General features: G+C 47.8%; 1 protein-coding gene across 1 annotated transcript in view; it reads right to left on the reverse strand.

Moving 5' to 3' along the window:
* The window catches only part of LOC112621599, a 74766-nt gene that overhangs the window by 13564 nt on the left and 36888 nt on the right, over positions 1–24314 (reverse strand). The window lies entirely within an intron of this gene.

Below are 24314 nucleotides of genomic sequence, written 5' to 3' on the forward strand. Positions count from 1 at the left end.
CCCTCTCTAATAAAATTTTAAAAATTAGCCAGTTGTGGTGGGGCACATCTGTAGTTCCAGCTGAGGTATGAGGATTGCTTGAGCCCAAGAGTTTGAGGCTGCTGTGAGCTGTGAACATGCCACTGCTCTCCATCTAGTCTGGGTGACAGAGCAAGCCCCATGTAAAAAGAAGAAGAAGGAGGAGGAGGAGGAGGAGGAGGAGGAGGAGAAGAAGAAGAAGAAGAAGAAGAAGAGGAGGAAGAGGAGGAGGAGGAGGAGGAGGAGGAAGAAGAGGAAGAAGAAGAAGAAGGAGAAAAAAATTCACATAATATGTTGTTTAGCCAGTATATCTAAAATGTTAACATTTCAACATGTGATCAATGTAAAAAAATTACAAGACTTTTAAACTATTTTAAAAATAAAATTTCTTCAAAATCTGGTGTATATTTTTACACTTACAGAACTTCTCAACTAAAAATAAAAATAAAAATAAACAAAGAAAAAAAAAGAAAACTTCTGAACTCAGGTATTAATTTTTTTTTTTTTTTTTTTTTTTTTTTTGAGATGGAGTCTCACTCTGTTGCCCAGGCTGGAATGCAGCAGCACGATCTCGGCTCACTACACCTCCTCCCAGGTTCACGCCATTCTCCTGCCTCAGCCTCCCGAGTAGCTGGGACTACAGGCACCTGCCACCACGCCCAGCTAATTTTTTGTGTTTTTAGTAGAGACAGGGTTTCACTGTGTTAGCCAGGATGGTCTCAATCTCCTGACCTCGTGATCCACCCGCCTTGGCCTCCCAAAGTGCTAAGATTACAGGTGTGAGCCACCGCACCCGGCCTACATTTTTATCAGAAATACTTAAGCAATATTTGGATTTCTTAAGTTTATGGTGAAAAGTAGATTCACATACCCAGGTTGTTCCAATTATACTTAAACAGTTACAAATAATAAAACTGGACATCGATTTTTAAATTTAAATTAATTAAAAATAAAAGTAAAATAAATATTTCCTCAATTGCATCAAGTCATATTCCTTTTCTCTTTTTTTGAGACGGAGTCTTGCTCTGTCACCCAGGCTGGAGTGCAGTGGTCGGATCTCGGCTCACTGCAAGCTCCACCTCCCGGGTTTATGCCATTCTCCTGCCTCAGCCTCCCGAGTAGCTGGGACTACAGGCGCCCGCCACCTCGCCCGGCTAGTTTTTTGTATTTTTTAGTAGAGATGAGGTTTCACCATGTTAGCCAGGATGGTCTCGATCTCCCGACCTCATTATCCGCCGGTCTCGGCCTCCCAAAGTGTTGGGATTACAGGCGTGAGCCACCGCGCCCGGCCTACATTCCTTTTCTTATTTCCTCATATGTCTTGTAATAATTTATTATTTTCAGATTGACGACAGTTTGTCACGATTGTTCTATATGAACTGGAAGTATTTCTTTGTCAAATTTTAAGGTGACAACACGGACATTCTTGTTTTCATTCTGCTTTGATGAGTCTGTATAGAACTTGTTTTTTGATTTTTGTTTTTAAATTTCAACTCTTATTTTAGATATGGGGGTACACCTGCAGGTTTGTACATGGGTATACTGCTCCCAGGTAGTAAGCACAGTACCCAAAGGTAGTTTTTCAAGGCCCCACACCCTTCCTCTTCCTTCTAGTAGTCCACAGTGCCTACTGTTCCCATCTTTATGTCCATGGGTGGTCAATGTTTGGCCCCCATTTCTATGTGATAATAAGCAGTATTTGCTTTTCTGTTTCTGTATTAATTTACTTAGGATTACAGCCTCCAGTTCCATCCATGTTGCTGCAAAGGACATGATTTCATTCTTTTTCATGGCTGCATAATATTCCATGTTACATATGTACCACACTTTCTTTATCCAGTCTGCTGTTGATGGGAACCTAGGTTGATCCGTGTCTTTGCTATTGTGAATACCTGGCTATGAACATATATGCAGATGCATCTTTTTGATATAATGATCTGTTTTTCTGGTTACATACCCAGTCACTGACTTGCTGGGTCAAATGGTAGTTTGACACTTCTCTAAAGAAGACACACAAGCAGCCAACCATCATATGAAAAAAATTCCCATCATCACTATTCATCAGAGAAATGCAAATCAAAACCACAATGAGATACCATCTCACACCAGTCAGAACGGCTATTACTAAAAAGGCAAAAAACAACAGATGCTGGTGAGGCTGCAGAGAAAAGGGAACGCTTACACACTGTTGGTGTAAGGGGATGGTTGGTGGGGATGGAAATGAGTTCACCCCACTGTAGAAAGTCGTTTGGAGATTTCCCAAAGAACTTCAAATACAATTTGTTTTTGACAGCATACAAGCCAGGTTTCAGGTGCTCCACAGCCAGTTGTGGTTGTTATCGTCTTGAACAGAGCAGGTCTAAGTGTTCTGGGGGCCACCAGACGGTTGAGAACAGGAAATGACATCATCTTGTTACCTTCTAGAACAGGGTGTCCAATCTTTTGGCGTCCATGGGCCACATTGGAAGAAGAATTGTCTTGGGCCATACGTAGAATGCACTAACGCTAATGATAGCTGATGAACTAAAAAGGAAAAATGTAAAAAAATCTCACAATATTTTTTGTTGTTGTTGCTTTGTTTGTTTGTTTTGAGATGGAGTTTCACTCTGTCATCCAGGCTGGAGTGCAGTGATGCGTTCTTGGCTCTGCAACTTCCGCCTCCCGGGTTCAAGCGATTCTCCTGCCTCAGCCTCCCGAGTAGCTGGGATTACAGGCATGTACCACCACACCCGGCTAATTTTTGTGTTTTTAGTAGAGATGGGGTTTCACCATCATGTTGGTCAGGCTTGAACTCCTGACCTCAAACAGTCCACCCACCTGGGTCTCCCAAAGTGCTGGGATTACAGGCGTGAGCCAACATGCCTGGCCTAAAAATCTCATAATGTTTTAAGAAAGTTTATGAATTTGTGTTGGGCTGCATTCAAAGCTGCCCTGGGCCACATGTGGCCTATGGGCCGTGGGTTGGATAGGCTCATTCTAGAAGAATTTTTCTGGAAAGTGCATGAAGAACAGACTTGTTCAGGGACCAGAATGAAAGCAAGGAGAACAGTGGTAACAGTGCGGGTGGGAGGAGGTGAGGACAGCGGTGGTGCTGAGAGTGGTCAGATTTGAGATCTATTCTGAAGGCTGGGCTCACAGCCTCTGCTGCTGAAATAGACATCTCATGGAAGACAAAAGGAGAGACTGAGAAGGGAGAAAACGAGTGGAAGGGAGAAGGGGGAGAGGGAGAGAAAGAAGAGGAGGAGAGAGAAAGAGAAACAGAGGTAGCCGGGGAAGGGAGGGGGAGAGAGAGAGACAGATACTCAGATTTGGGGGAGAGAGAGGGGAAGAGAGTGGGAAAGAGAGAAGGAGGGAAAGAGGGAGGAAGAGAGAAGAAAGGGGAGAGAGAGGAAGGAGGGAGAGAGGGAGGGAAAGAGAGAGGAAGAGAGAGAAGGGGAGACAGAGTAGAGGGAAAGAGAGAGGGAGGGAGAAAGAGAGGGGAAGTGGGAACAGAGAGAGGAAGGGAGAGGGAAAGAGCGGGGAGGAGGGAGAGAGGGGGGAGAGAGAGGGAGACAGAGAAAAAAGGAGGGAGGGAGAGGGTGGAGAGACAGGGAGAGGATGACCAACTGTTGATACTTAAACACTCGCTCTGTCAACACTGTTAAGAGTTAAACTGTTAACACTAGGGAAAAGGTATATGTGTTCATCGTACTAGTGTTTACACTTTTCCATAAATTTGATTTTTGTTTGTTTGTTTGTTTATTTAAAGAGCTACTGACTAGGCCGGGCGCGGTGGCTCAAGCCTGTAATCCCAGCACTTTGGGAGGCCGAGACGGGCGGATCACAAGGTCAGGAGATCGAGACCATCCTGGCTAACCCGGTGAAACCCCGTCTCTACTAAAAAATACAAAAAACTAGCCGGGCGAGGTGGCGGGCGCCTGTAGTCCCAGCTACTCTGGAGGCTGAGGCAGGAGAATGGCGTGAACCCGGGAGGCAGAGCTTGCAGTGAGCTGAGATCCGGCCACTGCACTCCAGACTGGGCGACAGAGCGAGACTCCGTCTCAAAAAAAAAAAAAAAAAAAAAAAAAGAGCTACTGACTTTCAAAGCCACTTGGACTTGACTTCCTGTTCAATGAGCGATTTGTCTGGCCCATGCTGGACAATGGTCTCCATCAATCCCAGGACTCCCCTGGCCACGTCGCTGTTTCCAGTTAACGTTTCTCTCCACCCTGCCATCCCTACTGGTGCCTGACAGTGTGCGTGGAGGATGGAGGTGTGGGTGGGGAGTGCAGCAAATTCCCTTTAGGACCCGAGATGGGATGTTCAGTCCTGGGATCCCCTAATGCGTCCTTCAGTGGGGCAGGTCCAGGGGCTTCCCTGATATTTATGTCATCCTTCTCCAAGCAGGGTTTCTCCTTCCACTTGCCTGTCCCTCTTTTTTTTTTTTTTTTTCCTTTCTTTCTGTTTTTTTGGGACAGAATCTTGCTCTGTCACCCAGGCTGGAGTGCAGTGGTGCGATCTTGGCTCACTGCAACCTCTGCCTCCCAGGTTCAAGTGATTCTCCTGCCTCAGCCTCCTGAGTAGCTGGGACTACAGGCTCCTGCCACAATGCCTGGCTAATTTTTGTATTTTTAGTAGAGATGAAGTTTCATCATGTTGGCCAGGCTGATCTTGAACTCCTGACCTCAGGGGATCTACCCACCTTGGCCTCCCAAAGTGCTAGGATGACAGGTGTGAGCCACCATGCCCGGCCATGTTCCTTTTTTTCTTGGGTAGTTTTTGGCCTAGAAGCTCATCTCATCAATTGTTCTCCTGCCACCATCAATTGTCTCTGCAATGCCAGCTATGCCAAGATCTCCATTTGCTGCCAAGGAGCTGTTCAAGCCACCCTGTTATGGAGGCTCCTGGCACTGGCACCTGCAGCCTGGCTTTGTTTAGTTTGTCTGCTCTCTGGTTACCTAATGTCTCATTGAAGAGGTCAGCTTCTGTCTATTCCAATTATTTTCTTAAGAAGGCGACAAGGCTTTCCTTTTGGCCTCTCTCACAGACGCTTCATCAATCTTGATCACATACTTAACCCACACTCGCTGGCTTTCTCCCACGTTATTTTAAGTTTAGAAAATCTACAGTAATAAATGGTGGATCTTTTTAAACTCTGGTAATATATCCTCTCTTAGTTGAGCTGTGACTTCAGAAGGATCGTTTGTATCCTAATTCATTGTTTCCCTGTGTATATTCCAAGCCGTAAGTTCTCTGAGGACAGGGATTTATTCTTGTCTGATTCTCTGACCCTTAAACTGTGTCTGATGCATCGTAGAAATTCAATAAATGTTTGTTTAATGAAAGAAATGTCCCTATTGCTACAACCATAACCTCTTGTTAATTGGGCCATCATTCAGAAGGAACAAGCCGTTTCCCCAGAGACATCAGACAGTTAACAATTCCTAAAGACCTCTCTGGCCTCTTCCGCCTTCGATGCCATTGTTATGCAAAAAGTGTTTGCAGGGGATATTTTGGGGCAGCTTGCATTTACTCAGCAACTACCCGTCAAGCAGTCTCGCTTTCATTTCACAAACATTTTGGGGAGCCAGGGAGCTGAGCTCCAAGGATAAAAGATGAAGGGTGGAGGATCATTTGAGGCCAGGAGTGCAAGATCAGCCTGGGCAACATAGTGAGACTCTGTCTGTACAAAAAATTGAAAAATTAGCCAGGCGTGGTAGTGTGCACTGAAGTGGCTGAAGGTGGGAGTGCACTGAAGTCCCAGCTACTGAAGTGGCTGAGGTGGGAGGATTGCCTGAGCCTAGGAGGTTGAGGCTGCATTGAGCTGTGATCATGCCACTGCACTCCAGCCGGGGCAACAGAGCAATACCCTGTCTCCCAAAAAATTAAGACGAAGGGCCACTGGTTGCTTTTAAGGTACACCCAGCATCTTAGGGGAGGACGACCCCAACACGCAAATGACAATCAGGCAACGCAGAGAGAGATAAATGCCACGACAAGAAAGGTGAAAACATTACCTAGAGTCCCACTTCTGAAACGATCTCAAAAGCTCTCAGGAAAAGAAATTCGCAACATAAAAGAACAATGATATTTGTAGAGCTTGTTACGATCCAATAGCCTTTGACGAGGCAGAGATTCTCATCATCTGTGAAGCACAAAATGTACTCCTCATCCCATAGAGGATACTGAGGCTCATGGAGGGAAAGAGACCTGGCTTGGATCTCACAGCTGAGGAGCCGCTGAACTGGGACCCCCACAACCTCACTTCCCCACTGGGTGGTTCTGTCTGGGGGAAATTGGTGTGAGGCACTGGTTTTCAGCATTGGTTGAACAGTAAACTCTCGTATCACTCCTAAATTCTGACTCTATTGGGCTGGGATCCTGCTGTTTCTAAAGCACCCTGAAAAATAGTAACGTAAATTACTGTGCATTAGTGATGTCTTTTCATTCTGTATTTTTAATTATTAATTAATTAATTACTTTTTTTTTTTTTTGAGACGGAGTCTCGCTCTGTCGCCCAGGCTGGAGCGCAGTGGTGTGATCACAGCTCACTGCAGCCTCAACCTCATGGGCATAAGCGATCCTCCTGCCTCAGCCTCCTGAGAAGCTGGGACTTAGAGGCTTGAGCCGTTGTATTCTACCTGGTCCTCAAATCTGTTTTAAAGCCTTTAATTAGGATACTATGCGGTGAGCATTGTGGGCTTATTAAATGAATTTTAAAATGATGTAGAGACAGGAAATAATAAAGAGGCCACTCTGGCAGGAACAGTTTCATCTGTGGGGACCCTGGTGTGGAGCACTGCAAGTGATACTTTGTGACGTTTTTGCAAATGTTCTGGAAGAAAATGTGCCCAGTGGAGACTAACATCAGGAGGTGTTCAGGGCTGAGCGTGTGAGCAGGGAAGTGGTGAATAAGCTTCTCTGAGGCAAACCCTGGAAATGCAGCCAGGGAAAAATAACTTGGAGATGTCAGCTGCAACCCAAGGAATGAGCGAGAAGGCGCTGTGCAGTCCTGCTGGAACGTGTCAGCTGAGATGAGATCAGAATGCTGGACCTTAGCAGGCAGGGCATCAGGTCATCGGAGGACAGAGTTCATTATTCTATTGCTTTCGAAATGCCTCATCTTCCATCATTTCCTCCCCAAACCCTGCACCCCAGTACTGGTGCCTCCTCTTAACTTTTTTTTTTTTTAGATGGAATCTTGCTCTGCGGCCCAGGCTGGAGTGCAGTGGCATGATCTCAGCTCACTGCAGCCTCTGCCTCCTGGGTTCAAGTGATTCTTCTGTCTAACCCTCCTGAGCAGCTGGGATCACAGGCACCCACCACCATGCCCAGCTAATTTTTGTATTTTTAGTACAGATGGGGTTACACCATGTTGGCCAGGCTGGTCTCGAACTCCTGACCGCTAATAATCCTCCTGCCTCAGTCTCACGAAAAGTGTTGGGATTACAGGTGTGAGCCACTGCTCCTGGCCATCCTCTTAACTTGTGTAACTGTGCTTCTGAATATCGTCTTTCCCTCCACAGCAAGTACCTCTATCTTGCAAATTTCCAGCACCCTTTAAATCCCAACTTAAAGGCCTCCTTTGAGCTGGAATTTAAAGGGTGGAATTTAAAGGTAGAATTTGTAAGATAGCAAGTACCACTACCTTGCAAAATCCCAGCACCCTTTACATCCCAACCCAAAGACCCCCTTCTCTAGGTGACCTCACACAACCACGCACTGGGCCATGACTGCTCTGGGGTGCAGTGGTGTGATCTCGGCTCACTACAACCTCTGCCTCCCAGGTTCAAGTGATTCTCCTGCCTCAGCCTCCCAAGTAGCTGGGATTACAGGTGCGTGCCACCACACCTGGCTAATGTTTTTGGATTTTTAGTAGAGACAGGTTTTCACCATGTTGGCCAGGCTGGTCTCGATCTCCTGACCTCAGGTGATCCCCCTGCCTCACTGAATTGCAAATAACCACCAGACAGTGTTTGCCCTCAGTGGTGCTGCAGTGAAATCTAACTTATCTACACAGTCAGATATTTGAAAAAGAGGCCCAAACTCACCTCCAGTCTTCCTCATTTGAGGCTACATATCCTTTGTTCTGCCAACCACTGCATCCGAGACTGACTCTAGCTTGTGGCTGTTCCTTTTGCACTGCACCATGAGGAGCTGAACACATGGCCCCAGCCACAGGCAGGCCGGCTCAGTGCTGGCCAGCAATCCCTGCTTCTGCCCATCACGCAGAAGTGACTCTCGCTGGGGACCACCACCACACATCGCTGACTCCCACAGAGCTCACAGGGAGCACCAGAGCAGCCTCCGGGCATTTCCCACACGTGCTGCTATCAAGCCGTGGCCCCTCCACCCTGTGTTTCACACAGTGGGGAGCAAATTTATGGAAATGGAACAGGCTTGGAAATACAGACAGCTTCAAAAATGACTCAGACAACTTCATGGTTGAGAGACCCATAATGGCTTATTATGGCAAACTGGGATGGTCTGTTGTATATTTCTTGTTTTTCCGGCTGACATCAAGATAAATAAGTGTGTTGGACTAGATGGTCTCTGAGGCCCCTTCCAGCTCTCAAATTTTGTGACGCTTTGTCCTCCTCCCACCAAATGTTCTCTGATGCCAGTGTTGGCCCCAGAATGAAGCCAAATGGACCAGGGACGGACCCAATTGTCATGTTCTCTGCAAGGAGAAAGTAGAGGAAAGAGAAAGGAAGGAGAGGGTGGCAAGAGGCAGCGTTATTAAAATTCCAAACACCATTCAGCATGAGTTGGACAAAGTCTGTTCTCCTGCATCTGGGGGAAGACAGTTGCCAGCACCACCCTCACATTAAAACATAACTTACTGGAGTTTCGTTACTATTTATTATAAAGTGAAATGTATTCATCTTGGGATTTTTAGAAGCAAAAGATAATTTTAAAGAAAAAGACCACCTTCAGTTCTACACAGGAATGACCACCATTAATATCTTGTTGCATTTCGGCCGGACATGGTGACTCATGCCTGTAATCCCAGAACTTTGGGAGGCCGAGGTGGGCGGATCAGGAATTTGAGACCAGCCTGGCCAACATGGTGAAACCCCATCTCTACTAAAAACACACAAAAATTTAGCCAGGCGTTGTAGCATGTGCCCGTAATCCCAGCTACTCAGGAGGTTGAGGCAGGAGAATTGCTTGAACCAAGGAGGCGGAGGTTGCAGTGAGCTAAGATCATGCCACTGCACTCCAGCCTGGGTGACAGAGCGAGACCAGGTCTCTCTCTCTCTCTCTATATATATATATACATACACACACACACACACACACACACATATATATGCATTTCCTTCCAATCCTTTTTAAATGTTTATTTATCTTTAGATCTATCTATCCATCTGATATAGTTTGGATCTGTGTCCCCACCCAAATTCCATCTTGCATTGTAAACCCCAGTGTTGCAGGTGTGGCCTGATGGGAGGTGATTGGATCCTGGGTGGGGGTTTCTCATGAATGGTTTAACACCATTCCTCTTGGTAGTGTCCTCAAAATAGTGCGTGACTTCTCGTGAGATCTGGTCATTTAACAGTGTGTTGACCCCACACTTGCTCCTGATTTCACCATGTGACATGCCTGCTCCCTCTTCACCTTCTGCCGTGATTGGAAGCTTCCTGAGGCCTCCCCAGAGGCTGAGCAGATGCCTGTGTTATGCTCCCTTTACAGCCTGCAGAACTGTGAGCCAATTCAACCCCTTTTCTTTATGAATTACCCAGTGTCAGGTATTTTCTTTATGGCAAGGCAAGAATAGCCTAATACACCATCCATCCCATCAATATATACCCATGTATTACAATTTTTGCAAGAGAAAAATGGCATAAACGATTTTCCCAACTAACACTGTCTTCACCATTTTCCTATGCCACCAATTTTTTTTTTTAATTTTTATTTTAAGTTCTGGGGTACATGTGCAGGTTTGTTACATAGGTAAACATGTGCCATGGTGGTTTGCTGCACCTATCAACCCATCACCTATTAATGTATTAAGCCCAACATGCATTAGCTATTTATCATAATGCTCTCCCTCCCTCCTACCCCACCCCTGGCAGGCCCCAGTGTGTGTTGTTCCCCTCCTTGTGTTCATGTGTTCTCATTGTTCAGCTCGCACTTATAAATAAGAACATGTGGTGTTTGATTTTCTGTTGCTGTATTAGTTTGCTGAGGACATGATCTCATTCCTTGTTATGGCTGCATAGTATTCCATGATGTACAAGTACCACATTTTCTTTATCCAGTCTATCACTGATGGATATTTGGGTTGATTCTGTCTTTGCTATTGTGAATAGTATGGCAAAATATTCCTTCAAAATATAAATTATTCTATAGCATTCCATGAGGTTGATAAACTGTAATGTGTCTCATTGTTCAGCTCCCACTTATAAATGAGAGCAGGTAGTGTTTGGCTTTCTGTTCCCGCATTAGGTTGCTGAGGATAATGGCTTCCAGCTTCATCCATGTCCCTGCAAAGGACATGATCTCATTCCTTTTTATGGCTGCATAATATTCCATGGTATATATGCATCTTAGACATTCAGGTTGCTTGTAATTTTTTCCTATTGCCGCAATGCAGAGACAACCATTCTTGTACATGGATCTTTGTATTTTCAGTTAAAGATACATTTGCTGAAATAAAATTTGGGGTCAAATAATATGAACTTTCCTAAGACTTTTCATATGTGTCACCGAGTTATTCTCCATAATCCCTATGTGCCTCTGTAGTCGTGTGCCTCCTTCCTCTAGTAACTTTTCAGAATAATGGAGCAAGTCAGCTCTCAGTTTTATGCCCTCATTGAACAAAACCCAGAAGAGTGAAAAGTAAAAATGACAGGCAAAATGTTAAGTTTCTCTCCAAGGATCCTGGGCCTCATAAGTAAGGGAAAAAACACAAACCGTCAGAAAGAAAATTGGAGTAAAATGGATATAATTGAAACAACCACATACTAAATATCCTGGTGGAAGCCAAAATGCCAAAGAGCATTGTTATCTCAAGAAAATAGCCCTTAAGCAAGAATGGCAGGTCCAGGACCATTAATGCATGGCAATTCCTAGGGACGGTGCTCACATGGCTAAAGGAACCTAGTCCCTTGCTTTGTTAGGCAGTGAGGGCTGCTGTAGCAAAACACTGTAGCCTGGGAGGCATAAACAACAGACATTTATTTTCTCATAGTTCTAAAAGTTGGAAGTCTAGGCCCAAAGCGTGTACAGGGTTGGTTTCTCCTTGGCCTCTCTCCTTGGCTTGTAGATGGTGTCTTCTCTCTGCGTCTTCATGTGGTCCCTCTGTGCATGACTCTGTCCTAATTTCCTCTTCCTTTTATTTATTATTATTTTTTTTGGGGGGGAAGGAGTCTTGCTCTGTCACCAGGCTAGAATGCAGTGGCACGATCTCGGCTCACTGCAACCTCCGCCTCCCAGGTTCAAGCAGTTCTCCTGCCTCAGCCTCCTGAGTAGCTGGGACTACAGGCACACACTGCCAAGCTTAATTTTTTTTTTTTTTTTTTGTATTTTAGTAGACATGGGGGTTTCACCATGTTGCCCAGGCTGGTCTGGAACCCCTGAGCTCAGGCAATCTGCCTGCCTTGGTCTGTCAAAGTGTTAGGATAACAGGCGTTAGCCCTAATTTCCTCTTCTTATAAAGACACCAGTCAGATTGGATTAGGGCCCACCCCAATGACCTCATTTGAACTTACCTCTTTTTATTGAGACAGGGTCTTGCTCTGTTGCCCAGGCTGGAGTTCAGTGGTATATCCATGGCTCACTGCAGCCTCAACTTCCCAGATTTAACCTCAATCTCCCAAGTAGCTAGGACTACAGGTATGTGCCACCATGTCTGCCTAATTTCTAAAATTTTTTTTGTAGAGATGGGGTCTCACTGTGTTGCCAGGTCTGTTTTCAAACTCCTGGGCTCAAGTGATCCTCCCGCCTTGGCTTCCCAAAGTGCTGAGATCAGAGGCGTGTGCCACCATGCCCAGCCATAACTTACCTCTTCAAAGACCCTGTCCCTATCCAGTCGTATTCTGAGGTACTGGAGATTAGGGATTCAACATATGAATTTTGGCAAGACATAATTTAGCCCAGAGCCCTCACCCAGTAGAAGGACTGGTTTATGCGGACAGGGCTTTGTGTTTGCAATCTGGTTGCACCAGTTTCTTATGCAGGACCCCAGGCCCTTGCAAAGTACCCTTCCTTCAGATATTTCCGGTAGTCCTACAGGGAGTATCTCAAGCAGGTTGTACTTTCCACAATGGCTGCAACACTATCTCGTATCTTATCTGCTCTTCCTCACTGTGACCTTGCCTTTTCCCACATCAAGACATAGACTCTAATATCCATTCCTCTTGAGTCTGGGCTGGCCTTGGCGACTTGCTTGCAACTAACAGAGGGCAGCAGAAATGATGCTCCATGATCTCTAAGGCCGAGTTAGAAAAGGCCGTGCAGCTTCCAGATGCTCCCTCTCAGATATTCCCTCTTGGAGTCCAGCTGCCATGTTGTGGGGAAGCCCAAGCTACAAGGAGAAGCCACAAAAATGCACTCTGGCTCACAGTCCACACCGAGCCCAGCTAGCAGGTGACCCCAGCTCAGGCATCCCAGCTGAGGGAAATCCCCAGCCACTTCCCGGCTATGCCCTGAATGAGTTCCTGAGCCCCAGATCCTGTGAACATAGCAAAATGACTGTTTTATATCATTTTTGGATGATGCAGCTAAAGCCTAAAGAGGTATTGCTGCTCACTCGAAGTTATTTTGCTGATTAATGGAGCTGGATTAAAATCCAGACCTCATAAATTTTCAATCGGAGGCCGGGCGTGGTGGCTCAAGCCTGTAATCCCAGCACTTTGGGAGGCTGAGACGGGCGGATCACGAGGTCGGGAGATCGAGACCATCCTGGCTAACATGGTGAAACCCCGTTTCTACAAAAAAATACAAAAAAACTAGCCGGGCGAGGTGGCAGGTGCCTGTAGTCCCAGCTACTCGGGAGGCTGAGGCAGGAGAATGGCATAAACCCGGGAGGCGGAGCTTGCAGTGCGCTGAGATCCAGCCAGGCCACTGCACTCCAACCCCGGGCGACAGAGCGAGACTCCGTCTCAAAAATAAATAAATAAATAAAATTTTCAATCGGAGCTCCTTCCACCATTTATTCTTTCAACAAATGTTTATTGTTGCTAGGGCTCCACATGCTGTTTTGGGCATTGGGGAGGTGGCAGTGACTCCTGAATCTATTTCCAGAGGAAAGAATGAGGACCAATGGGTGAACACTGTGGAGAGGCTGGTTACAACTCAGTGTAGACAAGACCTTAGGAGCAAGGAGAACTTTCTGCAAATGGAATGACCTTGAGGAGTGACACAGAGGAGCTGGATGCCCGTGATAGATGACTGGATTTAATGAGCATTGAGATCAGCTCCAACTCTCCCTTCCAACTCAGGGAGTCTATTAACTTCCAAACTTTGTTCCTAAAAGGATTTAAAGCAGCTTTCTTTTATTTGACTCACGACTACCTGTTTTCTTTTCTTTTCTTTTTTTTTTTTTTGAGATGAAGTCTTGCTCTATCGCCCAGGCTGGAGTGCCTGTGGTGGGATCTTGGCTCACTCCACCTCCCGGGTTCCAGCGATTCTCCTGCCTCAGCCTCTCAGGTAGCTGGAATTACAGGCACTCGCCACCATGCCCAGCTCATTTTTGCATTTTTAGTAGATACTGGGTTTTGCCATGCCGGCCAGGGTGGTCTCGAACTCCTGACCTCAGGTAATCCGCCCACCTTGGCCTCCCAAAGTGCTAGGATTACAGGCGTGAGTCACCGTGCCCAGCGAAAACTATCTCTTTTAAACAAGGTGCTCTTTAAGAAAGAGTTCTTCAGCTGGTGTGGTGGAGGGCACCTATAGTCCCAGATACTCAGGAGGTTGAAGTGAGAGGATCACTTGAGCCCAGGAGTTCGAGGCTGCAGTGAGCTATGGTTGCATCACTGCACTCCAGCCTGGGTGACAGAGCGAGAGCTCGTCAGAAAAAAAAAAAAAAAACCAAACAAAAAATAAAATAAAATAAAAAACAAACAAAAAAAGGAAAACCCTTCTACTAAATTTTATGATGTTGTTTGTAAAATATTTGTCTTGCCTACCCCCAAAACAGAAGACAGCATCAGGAAACATAGGTTCAAATCCCAGCTCCACCTCTCACTAGCTGGGTGGCCCTGGACAAATGATTTAATATCTGAGCCTCAGGAGAGTGGAGAAACACACTTCCCATCACACAGGGATTGTGGTGAGGATTAAAATACTTGTGTAAAAAATCAGGTGGAAAGATGTCGATTGAATCTGTTGCTAAAGCCTCTCCTTTTCACCAAGTAAATATCTCAAACTTTCTACATCTGTTCTGCCCTCAAAGGCTCCCAATTCCCTCCTCACCTCACATTGAACAGGTGACCTAGCTATTTTAGAGAGAGCACGAAGAAAACATCAGGTGCATCTCCCTAAATTTCCCCTGATAATTCTTCTAACTGAGTTATGACCTCTCCCTGGTTCTTTCTACAGTGGACTAGATAGCCCTCCCCCACCTAAGTCTAACCCTTCACTTCACAGAATGCTCCAGAGATTTGAGGCCACTGAGCTGTCAGTGACCAACTCCTTCTTCTGGGTCCTTCTTTCTACAGAACACAAGCCCATATCTTTCCTGCCATCTTCTGTCTAACCTTTGCATTAAACCCCTTGAAAATGTCATGTCCAGGCCAGGTGCAGTGGTTCACGCCTGTAATCCCAGCGCTGTGGGAGGCCGAGGCAGATGGATCACAAGGTCAGGAGATCGAGACCATCCTGGCCAACATGGTGAAACCCTGTCTCTACTAAAAATATGAAAAATTATCCAGGCGTGGTGACACACACCTGTAGTCCCAGCTACTTGGGAGGCTGAGGCAGGAGAATCACTTGAACCCGGGAGGCAGAGGTTGCAGTGAGCCGAGATCGTGCCATTGCACTGCAGCCTGGGTGATAGAGCAAGACGCCGTTTCAAAAAAAAGAAAATGTCATGTCCACCTCCAGCTCATGTCTCTGCCACCTGGGACTGGCTCAGGCTCCCATCAACACTGATCACGGCGTCTTTGAGGGACAGGTCACTTTTCAGTCCGTCACTCCTTGTCTGTGTTGCCTTTTTTTTTTTTTTCTTTTCTTGAGACAGGGCGTCACTCTGTTGCCCAGGCTGGAGTGCAGTGGCACGATCTCAGTTTGCCGCAACCTCCTGGGTTCAAGCAACTCTCAAGCCTCAGCCCCCTCTGAGTAGCTGGAATTACAGGCATGTGCCACCAAGCCCAGTTAATTTTTGTATTTTTATTACAGACAGGGGTTTCGCCATATTGGCCAGGCTGGTCCTGAACTCCTGACCTCAAGTGATCCACCCACCTTGGCCTCCCAAAGTGCAGGGATTACAGACATGAGCCACTGCGCCTGGCCCAGTGTTGCCTTTGAAGTCATCTTCCTCTGCTCCTTCCTTCTCTGCATTATACCCAACATCCACATGTCTAATGATCATACCTGCCTGCGGATGTCCTGCTGACACATCAAATTTAACAGATTCCAATCAAACGTGGCACTGTCCTCCCCATCCCTCCAAACCTCCCCCTGCGCCTGTGTTCTCTCCCTTCAGAAACAAAATGGCCATTTTTCCAGTTTCCCAAGCCAGAAAACAGAATATTATCTGCAAACCTCTCTCTCTTAGCTATGGATTCTCTCTCTAGATAGCTTTGTTGTCGTTGTTGCTGTTGTTGCTGAGACAGTATTGCTCTGTGGCCCAGGCGGAAGTGCGATGGTGTGGTCTTGGCTCACTGCAACCTCCGTCTCCCAGATTCAAGTGATTCTCCTGCGTCTGCCTCCCAAGTAGCTGGGATTACAGGTGTGGGCCACCACAACTGGCTAATTGTTTTGTATTTTTAGTAGAGATGGGGGCGTGGTGGGGGAGGGGAGGGCATTTCACCATGTTAGCCAGGCTGGTTTTGAACTTCTGACCTCAAATGATCTGCCTGCCTCAGCTTCCCAAAGTGCTAGGATTACAGGCGTGAACCACCACGCTGGGCCATAGGTAGCTTTTTAATCCACCACTTCTCTCTCGCCCCAACTGCCACCATTACTTCATATCTGAATTGCTGCAATGGTCTCCTAGAAGATTTCCTGGCTCCCAGTCTTGCCTAATCCCAACCTAGCCTACAACCTGAATTACTTTTCTTTTTCTTTTTTCTTTTCTTTTCTTTTCTTTTTTTTTTCCCGAGATGGAGTCTCACTCTGTTTCCCAGGCTGGAGTGCAGTGGCTCGATCTCAGCTCACCGCAGTCTCTGCCTCCTGGGTTCAAGCGATTCTCCTGCCCCAGCCTCTGGAGTAGCTGAGATCAACGGGCACGCACCACCATGCCCGGCTAATTTTTGTATTTTTAGTAGATATGGGGTTTCACTGTGTTAGCTAGGCTGGTCTTTTCTAAATGACTTTTCTAAAAATGTTTGATTGTGTAGTTTTTCAAATCCCCACGCCTCTCCATTGTTTTCATGCTCAAGTTCTAACTCTGGGCTTTTGCACGTGCTCTTCCCTCTGCCTGGAACACACTTTCTTCTCCTGACTGTTGAGAGATGAACTCTTATTCATTCTTCAGATCTTAGGTTAGACACTACTTCCCCTGGAATACTTTCGCTGATTCCTCAAGGCTGTTAGATCCCTTCTCTGATATTCCCTTAGGTGATTTCGCTTATCATATGAAGACAATTACTCTAATTGTTTATTTCACTCTTGCCTAGAGCTGGGACTGGCACCAATCAGTTATTTGACAAATACTTGCTGAAAAGTAGGCATGGAAGGAATTTCTTTCCACTATGGCTATCAAGCTTGACTGTATATCCGAAGCACCTGGGCTGGGTGTGGTGGCTCACACCTGTAATCTCAGTGCTTTGGGAGGCTGAGGCAGGTGGATTATGAGGTCAGGAGATTGAGACCATCCTGGCCAACATGGTGAAACCCTGTCTCTACTAAAAATGGAAAAAATTAGTTGGGCATGGTGACGCGTGCCTGTTGTCCCAGCTACTCGGGAGGCTGAGGCAGGAGAATCACTTGAACCCAGGAGGTGGAGGTTGTAGTGAGCCAAGATAGCGCCACTGCACTCCAGCCTGGGAGCCCGGGGACAGAGTGAGACTCCATCTCAAAAAAAAAAAAAAAAAAAAAAGCACCTGGAGGGCTGGTTAAACCATAGCTTGCTGGGGTCCACACCCCAGAGTTTCTGATTCAGTAGTTTGGGGCAATGCCCAGGTGATGCTGATGACAGCTGATCAGGAACCTCTGCTTCTTGAAATTTAAGGCACCCTGAGAGCTGAGGGACAGTTACTATTAAAGACAGCTGGTAGACATTTTTGGAAGCTTGGTACATTTCTGGTACTGCTCTTCTTCGTAGCTTCCTTAATAAGAGCATTTAATCAGATTTTAGCTTTTGAAGATATCTCAGGAAACTAGGTAACCAAAGCACACGTCCCATTAGGGCTCAAAGGCTGCACCTGGAACTGCGCCCTGCTGGTTAATGGGTTGCCAGGCAACAGAACAAAGGTGAGGCTGAGGCAGGATCAGCAGTTGGCAGGGATCTGAGAGTGAACTACTGAGGCAACTAGAGGCTGGAGTTCTCATCAGGACAGGACCTTAGGAACCAGCCATTAGGGGCCCCCGGGATGTGGACTGGGGGCCATACATTGCACACGGGAGGACATCACATCCCCAGGTAGACAAGTGCATATTGTAACTTGGCCTCTGATAGGATTGGGGATTATTTTTCTCAGAAGTAGAACCATGGGAACCCATGGGGGGGATTTCCTAATGAGTTATGGGTAAGAAAAGACGTCTTAGGCTCATCACCTGCTTCTTAAAAACAAGCTTTATTAGTGTTTTTTTTTTTTTTGTAAATTATGAAATACACATTCACATTTGGAAATTTAAAAAGTACAGGAAAGCACATAATTACATGTCCCCTGAAGGAAACCATATACGTTTGGCACACATCCTTTCAAAAAACAAAAACAAAAACAAAACAAAAAAGATTCTATAAATTTTAAAACACAGAACTGTGTATAGCAGACATTACTACATCAGCACTTTTAGCAGTCATCTGGAAATGTGTGGATATGCCATATTGCACCTTTTTTCTTTTTCTTTTTTTTTTTTTGCTACTAGTGATGCTGCAACACACAACCTTATCCATATGTCTTTTTGCATGTGTGAGGTATAATAGATCAAAGACAATTCATATTTAAAGTTTAACTACTGGCCGGGCACAGTGGCTCGTGCCTATAATCCCAGCACTTTGGGAGGCCAAGGTGGGTGGATCACCTGAGGTCAGGAGTTCGTGACCAGCCTGGCCAACGTGGCGAAACCCCATCTCTACTAAAAATACAAAAATTAGCTGGGCGTGGTGGCGCGCCTCTGTATCCCAGCTACTAGGGAGGCTGAGGCAGGAGAATCGCTTGAGCCTGGGAGGTGGAAGTTGAGGTGAGCTGAGATCACACCACTGCACTCCAGCCTGGGCGACACAGCGAGACTCTGTCTCAAAAAACAAATAAATTTTAACTACGGATTGCAAGTTTCTCTCCATGGCAGCTTTTTAGTTTGTATTTACACTAAGAATATATGAATGCCCATTTCCTCATAGTCTTACCACATTTGCCATTGTCAGTCAGTCCTTAAATATTTTTTTATAAGCCTCATTGCTTTAAGTTTTCACTGTTAAGATCGATTTCTGGCTGGGTGCGGTGACTCACACCTGTAATTCCAGCACTTTGGGAGGTCGAGGCAGGTGGATCACTTCAGGTCAGGATTCAAGACCAGACTGGGCAACATGGCAAAACCCCATCTCTGCTAAAAATACAAAAATTAGCCAGGCATGGTGGCATGAGCCTGTAATCCCAGCTACTTAGGAGGCCGAGGCAGGAGAATTGCTTGAACCCGGGAGGCAGAGGAGGTTGCAGTGAGCCGAGATCACACCACTGCACTCCAGACTGGGTGACAGAGCAAGACTCTGTCTCAGGAAACAAATAAAAATAAAAAAATAAAAAACAAATAAATTTCTTTGTGCATCTCTCCAAACATTTATTTTTCTCTTTATATCTCTCTGCCTGTTCCTACTCTGTGGTCTTTTGTTTTTTGAGATGGGGTCTCACTCTGTTGCCCAGGCTGGAGCGCAGTGGCACAATCATGGCTCTCCGCAGCAACCTCCTAGGCTCAAGTGATCTTCCCATCTTAGCCTTGAGGGTACCTGGGACTACAGACACATGATTATTTATTTATTTATATTTTTTGGAGAGATGAGGGTCTCACTATGTTGCCCAGGCTGGTCTCAAACTCCTAGGCTTAAGTGATCCTCCTTGGCCTCCCAAAGTGCCAGGACTATAGGCCTGAGACACCGCACCCAGCCTCTGCTCATCTTTCTATAGGGCTTGTTCATCTATTTTTCTTGTTAACTCATAAAAGCTCTAAGTCTTATTCACTAACACGGAGAGAGAGAAACATTTTTTCCAGTTTGTTAGTTTTTTTCACAGTGCCATACAGATGCTTTTGGTTTTGAATTTGTATACAGTTCAATCTACTGATGTTCTAGAAAGTTGCAAATTTTCCTTTTAAAATAAAAACAATACTTCTATCATTTTAAAAAGGTTCCCTTTTATGTCATGGCCCATAAGAAAAAGGAGGAGAAAGGACAGAATGAAGCAAAAGAGGAATGAGGGCTCTATTATATTCCTGAGACTCAACAGGATTGATGAGATTAGTGATTTTCAAACTGTAATTTACATAGGAATCACTTGGAGATCTTTGAAAATGCAGATTCTGAGTCAGCAGGTCCGGGACTGGGCTTGAGATTTTGTATGTCTAACAAGCTCCCAGGTGAGGTCGATGGCCCATGGGGCCATACCTGGAGCAGCCAGGCTTTAAATCATAACAAGGGAAAGCACTGCTGGTTTCATGAATCCTCCTAATGACACGAAAATTATCATCTGCTTTGAAAACTCTCCTTTCTCTCTTTTTAATTAAGCAGGGAACATTCTAACTTCTTATTCTGGAAAGTAGGAGATGGCCAGGACTCATTGGGGGAAGAAGAAGAAGGAGAAGGAGGAGAAGAAGGAGGAGAAGAAAAAGAAAGAGAAGAAAAGGAAGAGGAGGAAGAGGAAGAAGAGGAAGAAGGAGGAGGAGGAGGAGGAGGAGAAGGAGAAGAAGAAGAAGAAGAAGAAAGAAGAAGAAAGAAGAAGAAAGAAGAAGAAAGAAGAAGAAAGAAGAAGAAGAAGTTTTCATGGAATAACATCTCTCCACCTCACAGCCTTTAGCATATATGGTTAAAATTTTTAATGGCAAGTATGCAGGTATAAAACGCTCACTTCTTGAGGCCCTCTTGTAGGGCTGGGCAAAATGAAGTTGAGGGATTCATTGGCCTTTGGGGCAGAAATATTCCAGCCCCGTCCTGGCTGTTTTCCCTCCCCAGCATTATAAAGGGTTTTCTCTGTATTATTTTTTGAGAAAGAATAGCTATAGTCTAAACACATGCCCCAAAATAGTAACCTAATGGGTCCTGTGAAAAAGCAACACCGTCTGGGCAAGGAAAAACAAGTCTTAGAATAGGACTCAGGAGAGCTTGTTCTGGCTTTAACACGGTTGCTTCGTGTGTATTAAACTTTCTTGGCTTGGCTTCTCCAACTGCAGAATGGAGACTAGAGCAGAACCTTACTTCCAAAGGCTGATATTGGGATAGGAAGAAAAAAAATTTATTGGAGAGGTTTCTGGACCTTTTCTGGTAGCAGTGAGGTCACTGATCTTTTTTTTTTTTGAGACAGAGACTCATTGGGTCACCCAGGCTGAAGTGCAGTGGCACGATCTCGGCTCACTGCAACCTCTACCTCCTGGGTTCAAGCGATTCTCCTGCCTCAGCCTCCTTAGTAGCTGGGATTACAGGCGCCCGTTACCACTCCTGGCTAATTTTTGTGTGTATATATATATATATATATACACACACACACACATATATATTTTTTGTTTGTTTGTTTTTGAGACAGAGTCTAGCTCTGCCGCCCAGGCTGGAGTGTGGTGGCGAGATCTCCGCTCACTGCAAGCTTCGCATCCGGGTTCACACCATTCTCCTGCCTCAGCCTCCCGGGTAGCTGGGACTACAGGCGCCTGCCACCACGCCCGGCTAATTTTTTTGTATTTTTAGTAGAGATGGGGTTTCACTGTGTTAGCCAGGATGGTCTCGATCTCCTGACCTCGTGATCCGCCCGCCTCAGCCTCCCAAAGTGCTGGGATTACAGGCGTGAGTCACCACGCCTGGCCTTGTATATACATATATATTTTAAAACTATAGATGGGGTTTCACCATGTTGGCCAGGCTGGTCTCCTACTCCTGACCTCAAGTGATCCACCCACCTTGGCCTCCCAAAGTGCTGGGGTTACAGGCATGAGCCACTGCGCTCGGCTTGATCACTGATATCTTATAATCTGGTACATACTAACTTGGCTTTCCAATTTCCAAGCAAGTTTCCACAAAGCTTTCTGTTACCTGCAAAATAAGTCACGGCAAAAGAGGCTCTGGGTATTTTTGACGTGTCCTAAAGTCAAGAAGTTGCTTGAGTTATGTCTGTGCCTATGTGGACTGGAGCGGTATACGGGCACAGGTTTCTATGTGAAAGTAGTGGACATAGGTCGATATTGGAGAGGAAAAGGTTAAATGTGAGTGAATTATTTCACTGTCTACTACGCTGGGAGATGGGAATCATTCCTAACTTTTTACAGGAACTTGGAGTCAGCGATTTGCCCAGATTTCACAACTACAAAGGGTGGAGCTGAATGAGACCTCAGAGTCCCATTGACTTTACTCTTAGATCACCATCCCTCTATCTCCCAGCAAAACAGAGGTGGTTGGGGGTGAAGAGGAAGGGAGGTGAGCTCCCGACCTTGGGCAAAACACTTCACTTCCTTTATCTATTTATTTTTGCTCAGTCGCCAGGCTGGAGTGCAGTGGCAAGATCTTGGCTCACTGTAACCTCTATCTCCCAGGTTCAAGCAATTCTCCTGCCTCAGCCTCCCGAGTAGCTGGGACTACAGGTGCACACCACTTCGCCCGGCTAATCATCATCTTCTTTTCTTCTTTTTTTTTAAACTCGAGACGAGGTTTCACCATGTTGGTCAGGCTGGTCTTGAACTCCTGACCTCAAGTGATCCGCCCGCCTCAGCCTCCCAAAGTGCTGGGATCACAGGTGTGAGCTACCGCGCCCCGCCCACTTCATTTCTTTATGCCTCAGTTTCCCCATCTGTACCTGGGCCAGCACCTCTCACACAGTGGGTGGTGAAGCTGCTGCTGCTGCCGCCCGGGGCTGGCCCACAGTGAGTGCTTACTGCATAGGAGGTATTCCTTCTCCCTGCCTCGCAGGCTCTCATTATAATCTTGCAAGTTTGAAGAAACCGGCCTTGCTTGCAACAGAAAATAAAATCAGACATGCCTCTCGGCCTCCAGTCTCCTCTCCATGCCCTCAGGGCGCTGTCCTCTTCTGGCTTGTCCCACCTATGAGCCCTCACCATGTCCTCAGAACAGGGCACCCGTGGCTCATTTTACTTTTTTGCCCTTCCTAGCATGGTGTGGAAAGGGGGCAGAGGGCAGGCCTCTTTCTGAAACCACCTCCGGTTCCCTATGTTTCTTTCACGTGGTTATTGTTAAGTCTTAGCGGACGTGTATGGAGGCTAATACTGACCCGCCAAACCATAGGCGCTCTGCGAGCAGGAGCTGGCTCCTATCCCAGACCCCGGCCCTGTGGCCTGCTCTCCACTCGCCCCTGGTCTTTCTTGGCTGGGAAAATAAACCTACTAACGGTATCAAGTCTGCATCAGGTGCTTCCTGGGGAACCAGCCCCGTGCTGGGCGCACACCCAACCCAGCCCCTCTGCCTTCATCTCTTACGTGATCTCATGCAATCATCACACGCCCCCAGGCTCCTCCTGGGCCAAGTCCAGCGGCAGCTGAGTGCGTGTCACCTCCAGCTCTCCTCCCACAAAAATGCTGGCCTTCCAGCCTCCAGTGTGCTTAGTTCACCCCATAAACTCTGCTAATGCTTACCACATGCTGAGCGTCGGCGCCCGTCCCCACCCCCAGCCCCAAAGGCTCCCGGGTCCCGCACCGGGAGACCCTCCCACTGGTCGACCCTGCCCCGAGACTCGCCCACTCCACGGTGGGAAACAAGCAATGTGTCCCTCCCTCCCCCGACCTCCTCCAGCCCCGGCCAAAAGTGACCTTGGTTGGACGCTTCTACAACGCCATGTCCACTCCTGTGAACAGGCGGCGAGTTTGCACTCAGTGATGCCTTTGGTTGCTGGAAATTAAAAACCCGATTGCGCGTGTTTGCAATTACGGTAACTTGGCGCGTCACCCCCAACACTGAGCTCGCAGGTGGGAGCCGGGCGCCTCCCGGAGCGCGCCCCCCTCCGCCCTTTGCCCGGGGCTCCCGCACGATCTGCGCGTCTTGCTGCACCTGAGCCCTCCCCACCCGGGCGCCCGCACCGCCGCGGGGCCGGGCGAGGAGGCACCACCCCCGCCCGCCCGCGCACTCCCGGCCGGCGAGCCCGCCCGGGGAGCGCGTGCCGAGACGGCGCCGCCTGCAGTCCCCGCTACGGGTCCCTAGGGGGCGCAGCCGGCGCGGGAAGCCGCCCGAGCCGGGCGCCGGAGCAGGCAAGAAATTGCAGGCGGGCGGGCGCCGCGACTTTGAAAACAAGCGAAGGCCTGGGGGGCGGGCCCCGGGAGCGGGCGCCGCCTCCCTCGGCCAATCAACGGCGGGCGGCGGGCGGCGGGCGCGGGCGGCGCGTGCGGCCGGGCTGTGAATGGGGAGCGGCGGCCGCGGCGGCTGAGGGCGAGCGCGACGCGCGGGCGGGCGCACTTTCTCCTCAGCGCCGGGCGGGGGCGGCGGTGGCGGCGGCTCCTCAGAGCCCGGCAGACCCCTCGGAGCGAGCGCGGCGGGGCCCGGCATCCCGGCCGCGGTGGGCTCGGGACTGCGTGAGCGCCGGACGCGAATTTCCCCCGCTGACAACTTCTTCTCTCCCGGCTCGCCCCCGGCCCGCGCCGCGCCCCTCACGCGGAGACCCGGGACGCCGCCCCTCAGCGCCGGGCGGCCGCTCACCTCGGGCCGGGGTGCGCCGCGCCGCCCGCGGAGTGGCCGCGCCCGCTCGGAGCCGTCCAGCCCGTCCTGCCCGCCCGTCCGTCCGGCGCGGCGCTCGGGGTGGCGGCTGCTCGGCATGGCCCAGGGCGCCCGGCCCTTGGCGGCCGGT

This window comes from Theropithecus gelada, chromosome 3 (genome assembly GCF_003255815.1).
Source record: "Theropithecus gelada isolate Dixy chromosome 3, Tgel_1.0, whole genome shotgun sequence".
In the NCBI taxonomy this organism is placed as follows: Eukaryota; Metazoa; Chordata; class Mammalia; order Primates; family Cercopithecidae; genus Theropithecus; species Theropithecus gelada.